The sequence below is a fragment of the Triticum urartu genome, chromosome 1A (genome assembly GCF_056163025.1).
Source record: "Triticum urartu cultivar PI428250 chromosome 1A, HENAU_Tu73, whole genome shotgun sequence".
NCBI classification, from domain to species: Eukaryota; Viridiplantae; Streptophyta; class Magnoliopsida; order Poales; family Poaceae; genus Triticum; species Triticum urartu.
In genome coordinates this window covers 19365779-19371661 of record NC_141873.1, presented here as the reverse complement: position 1 = coordinate 19371661, position 5883 = coordinate 19365779, and the positions used below count along the sequence as shown (strand labels likewise).

Below are 5883 nucleotides of genomic sequence, written 5' to 3'. Positions count from 1 at the left end.
TACATACGGATCTGAATGTTGCAGACCCGTTGACTAAGCCTCTTCCACGAGCAAAACATGATCAACACCAAAGCTCCATGGGTGTTAGAATCATTACAGTGTAATCTAGATTATTGACTCTAGTGCAAGTGGGAGACTGAAGGAAATATGCCCTAGAGGCAATAATAAAGTTATTATTTATTTCCTTATAATCATGATAAATGTTTATTATTCATGCTAGAATTGTATTAACCGGAAACATAATACATGTGTGAATACATAGATAAACAAAGTGTCACTAGTATGCCTCTACTAGACTAGCTCGTTAATCAAAGATGGTTATGTTTCCTAACCATAGACAAAGGAGTTGTTATTTGATTAACGAGGTCACATCATTAGTTGAATGATCTGATTGACATGACCCATTCCATTAGCTTAGCACCCGATCGTTTAGTATGTTGCTATTGCTTTCTTCATGACTTATACATGTTCCTATAACTATGAGATTATGCAACTCCCGTTTACCGGAGGAACACTTTGGGTACTACCAAACATCACAACGTAACTGGGTGATTATAAAGGAGTACTACAGGTGTCTCCAATGGTACATGTTGGGTTGGCGTATTTCGAGATTAGGTTTTGTCACTCCGATTGTCGGAGAGGTATCTCTGGGCCCTCTCAGTAATGCACATCACATAAGCCTTGCAAGCATTACAACTAATATGGTAGTTGTGAGATGATGTGTTACGGAACGAGTAAAGAGACTTGCCGGTAACGAGATTGAACTAGGTATTGGATACCGACGATCGAATCTCGGGCAAGTAACATACCGATGACAAAGGGAACAACGTATGTTGTTATGCGGTCTGACCGATAAAGATCTTCGTAGAATATGTAGGAGCCAATATGGGCATCCAGGTCCCGCTATTGGTTATTGACCGGAGACGTGTCTCGGTCATGTCTACATTGTTCTCGAACCGTAGGGTCCGCACGCTTAACGTTACGATGACAGTTATTATGAGTTTATGCATTTTGATGTACCGAAGGTTGTTCGGAGTCCCGGATGTGATCACGGACATGACGAGGAGTCTCGAAATGGTCGAGACATAAAGATTGATATATTGGAAGCCTATGTTTGGACATCGGAAGTGTTCCGGGTGAAATCAGGATTTTACCGGATTACCGGAAGGTTACCGGAACCCCCCGGGAGTCATATGGGCCTTATTGGGCTTTAGTGGAAAGGTGAAAGGGGCTGCCCATAGTGGGCTGCGCGCCTCCCCCCTCCCCTAGTCCTATTAGGACTAGGAGAGGTGGCCGGCCACCTCTCTCTCTCTTTCCCCCTTGGGAGTCCTATTTGGAATAGGATTGGGGGGGAGTCCTACTCCCGGTAGGAGTAGGACTCCTCCTGCGCCTCCATAGGGCTGGCCGCACCCTTCCCCCTTGGCTCCTTTATATACGGAGGCAGGGGGCACCTCTAGACACACAAGTTGATCATTGAGATCGTTCCTTAGCCGTGTGCGGTGCCCCCTGCCACCATATTCCACCTCGATCATATCGTTGCAGTGCTTAGGCGAAGCCCTGCGTCGGTAATACATCAAGATCGTCACCACGCCGTCGTGCTGACGGAACTCCTCCCCGAAGCTTTGCTGGATCGGAGCCCAGGGATCATCATCGAGCTGTACGTGTGCTAAGAACTCGGAGGTGCCGGAGTAACGGTGCTTGGATAGGTCGGATCGGGAAGAAGACGCACGACTACTTCCTCTACGTTGTGTCAACGCTTCCGTTGCGATCTACAAGGGTACGTAGATCATACTCTCCCCTCGTTGCTATGCATCACCATGATCTTGCGTGTGCGTAGGAAATTTTTTGAAATTACTACGTTCCCCAACAGCCTGGTTCAGGGGCTACTGAGGGAGTCCTGGATTAGGGGGTGTTCGGATAGCCGGACTATACCTTCGGCCGGAATCCTGGACTATGAAGATACAAGATTGAAGAGTTCGTCCCGTGTCCGGAAGGGACTTTCCTTGGCGTGGAAGGCAAGCTTGGCGATACGGATATGTAGATCTCCTACCATTGTAACCGACTCTGTGTAACCCTAACCCCATCGGGTGTCTATATAAACCGGAGGGTTTTAGTCCGTAGGACAACACAATAATCATACCATAGGCTAGCTTCTAGGGTTTAGCCTCCTTGATCTCATGGTAGATCTACCCTTGTACTACCCATATCATCAATATTAATCAAGCAGGAGTAGGGTTTTGCCTCCATCGAGAGGGCCCGAACCTGGGTAAAAACATCGTGTCCCTTGTCTCCTGTTACCATCCGCCTAGACACACAGTTCGGGACCCCCTACCCGAGATCCGCCGGTTTTGACACCGACACCCCTATTTACATAAGACTTCCTTGTGTGTTTAACAAACTCACAAGCGTCACACAAAAGCTTACTCTTATCCACCGCACACATTACATCAGGATATACTTTGCTAATTTTATCAAAAGACATATGTCCCATTCTACAATGTAGAAGTATCACAATAGCTTCTTTCTCTCCCATCATCACTGCTAACACAGTAGATGTTGCGGTGTTTGTATCCTCACGATCCATGTACCACAACCCATCATGCCTGGTTGCGGTCCCAAGCTTCCTCCCTGTTCGCCTCTCCTGAATTATACATATTTTTTGGTCAAATATTATTCGACAATCCAAATCGTCTATCAAAGCACTCATTGTCACAAGATTGACCGGAAAAGCAGGAACATGCAAAACCAATGAAAGTTTAATAAGTGGTGTGCATTGTATTGTGCCAACGCCTTTAACGGGTTGTGAGGTGCCATCGGCTGTTTGGATAGTTTCCTTACGTGTGGGTGGATGTTGAGTATATGACTCAAACTCATTCGATGTGCCCGCAACATGTTTAGATGCACCTGAATCAAGGATCCAATCTAGTTGTGATACTAGTGAGGAAGTAGATGTGTGGGCACAATTACCTTCATTGGCATAAGCAAAGTGAGCAAAGTCACCAAATGTGATGTCTCCTTGACCTTTATTCCCCGCATTCTCCATCTTCCTTTTCAACTTCCTCAACTCTTCTAACTCTTTTACAGAGAACTCAACTTTGTCAGAGGATTCATCTTCATTGACTGCCACATTTGCTTTGTGACCAATCCTATATCCTCGACCTCTACCTCCTCTTGTTCCACCTCAGCCATTTTCCTCTCCCTCTTCCATGGGTAGGCCCGCGCGGGGCATGACAATCACAACTCAAGTGCCCTGTCTCACCACAGTTGAAACACTCCCTAGTCTCACTATTCCTTACTATGAAGGCAGGACAAGATGGAGCTGTTATATTGTTCTTCATCACCTTCAGTCTGACCTCCTATTGTGCAATTGCTGCTATAGCTTCCTCCAAAGTGGGGAGAGTGGGTTGGTGGAACATAGTAGTGCGTCTTCCCTCAAATTAGTTCAAACCCTTGAGGAATTGGATCACTCGCCTATGTTCAATCCACTTCTTAACAGTAGATATGAAATCTGCATGTGGCAACTCGAGAGGGTCGAAGTGATCTAGATCAGCCCATAATCGCTGTAGCTCAGCAACATACTCCATTACAGTGTGCTCCCCCTGTCTCAGATCACTAACTCTCTCTTGTGTCTCCACCATCAACATCACATTCCCTTTTCCAGAGTATAGCTTCGACAGAGTTTTCCATACCTCAACGGCATTTGAGATTGTATCAACAGTTGCAGCAATGCTCGGAGATAGAGAATTTAACATCCATGCCACCACCAATGAATTGGTGGTATTCCAATTCCTCCATTCTGCACTCGCCTTGCCCACTAGCTCAGTCGATTCTCCTTCAACAAAGCTCTCTAACCCCTTTGTCTTTAGGATAAGCAAATCCCTTCGTGACCAACTTAAGTAATTTCTTAATATCATTCGGCATCAATTCTATCTTCTGCATAGTTTCAGCATGAGGTATCATCTCTCTACCAGAGGGCGATCCGCCTCCGGTCTTCTCTGTGAGAAGTTGTACCAACTTCTCAAGCACTTGCTGGAGTCCTTGATTTTCCCCCATTGCTGCAGCAGCACTCAAATACACAGGCAAACCACAGTACAAGCCTCAAAACAAGACTCACCTCACTCACCTTGTAGTACTGGAGCAACAAACACACCAAGGTACCAGACGAGGCCTCCCAATCTTGCAGTACACCTATCTTCTATACACAGCAAGCAGTCTCTGCTTTTTCACTGTGACAGGCGACCAAATCTACCCCAAGCAGCTCCCTCCGGATTCCCCTTCTCTGCCTTCTTCCATGAGCTGCCTTCTTCTCTCTCAACCAGCGGCTTGCCTCTCCCGCTCCAGTACAGGCCACCACCAGCAGGGGCGACACTCTCCTCCAGCAGCTGCTCCTCTTCTGCTCCGCTCCAGACCACCACCAGCTCGAGGGGCTACTCTCCTCCAGCAGTTGCTCCTCTCAGATCCTGGACCACCCCAAGACGATGCTCTTCTCTCCCCTCCTGACCTCCATAGTCCCTCTCGCCGGCGGCAGCGACGGGGGCTACAGCAGCCGCACCTGCTCTAATACCATGAAGAGCTGTGTGGAAATTTTTGGATTCAATCTCACCTTGCTAGCTACAGAACAGGGTACATATATGTACACTAGTGGGCCTTTGGGCCACATACACACACAGCCCAACAAATTGTTAGCTCATCTACCATCAGACACGCTACTCAAGGGCATAGTGTACGTACATCCATCTTGAAATGGTTATTTTGAGGGATGCCAGTGGTCGATTGGCCTTTGTATGCAAGCATGCAGGCGCGACGGTGAGGTTAGAGCTACTTTAGCAGAGTTGTCACATTGGCACGTTTCATATCCATATAGAGCACACTTCATATGCATTGTGGAGGCTGTTGAGGTGATCCGCAAACTCAGATTCTCCATGTATGTTGTCCTCATAATCATGTGATCCACTCATCAGTGGGACATCTCTTTTTCCCTAATATTTCAATGATCGCACGTGAGATGGGGGATCACCTGAAATTTCTTCACGCTACATATAATTGTGGTGCGCTTCAGAAGGCAGTCCCAAATCATCAAATACGAAGGCTGGGAGGTCAGATATGACAAGCCGAAGGCATATGGCAACACTATTAGACTGCATTTTTTTGGCCAAAATTACTATATTGACAGTTATCATGATCATTTGGCCAATGTGACAACTCTGCTAAGTCGTTATCACCAGCGCGTCAAGTATACTGGCCACATGTGGCCAACTGCATCTTTCGGACCTCTGTACGAGGCGACGTCACTGCCACTGCCCGACGTAGGTACGGTCTGCGTGGTTTGACCATGCCTACGCCATGTGCGTGCACTCTGATCTCTTTCCTCAGTTCACATATATCAGTAGGCGTCCCAATGAAAAAGGTTAGTGCAAAAGAGGCTCGAACAATAAACAAATCACTGATTAGTTCGTCCTTGATTAGCATATGTAGAGGAGAATAGAGAAAGTCCATGCGCACGCGTTCAGATGCTATTCCCATTGATCTCATACAGATCGGTTTGCTTTTCTACTCTGCATCGACCCCGGTGACCCTTTCGAATGGTTGTGTGCGTCACTTGCTGTAGAGGCTGGAGTTTTACCCTCCTTTTCGCAAATAAAAAAACACAACAATTCGAACTGCAATCTTCGAAAGACATGCAAACATTGTATACTTTATTACAAGCACAAGTGCTCTAAACAAATAAAGTTGGCGAGTTAGAAGCCAAAAAAACACACATAAGTTTCCAGTAACAATGCTATTCCGAGCAAACATATGCTTACATACTATTAGTCACAAGCTTAACACAAAGACATTTTGTTTAGCTTCAGAAGCTTATCATACATTTGATGCTTCTTGTCA

At 46.4% G+C, this 5883-nt stretch overlaps 1 pseudogene; it reads right to left on the bottom strand.

Moving 5' to 3' along the window:
• Positions 1–2597: 2597 nt before the first annotated feature.
• Positions 2598–4053, bottom strand: LOC147988514 (uncharacterized; annotated as a pseudogene).
• Between the last annotated feature and the right edge of the window lie 1830 nt (positions 4054–5883).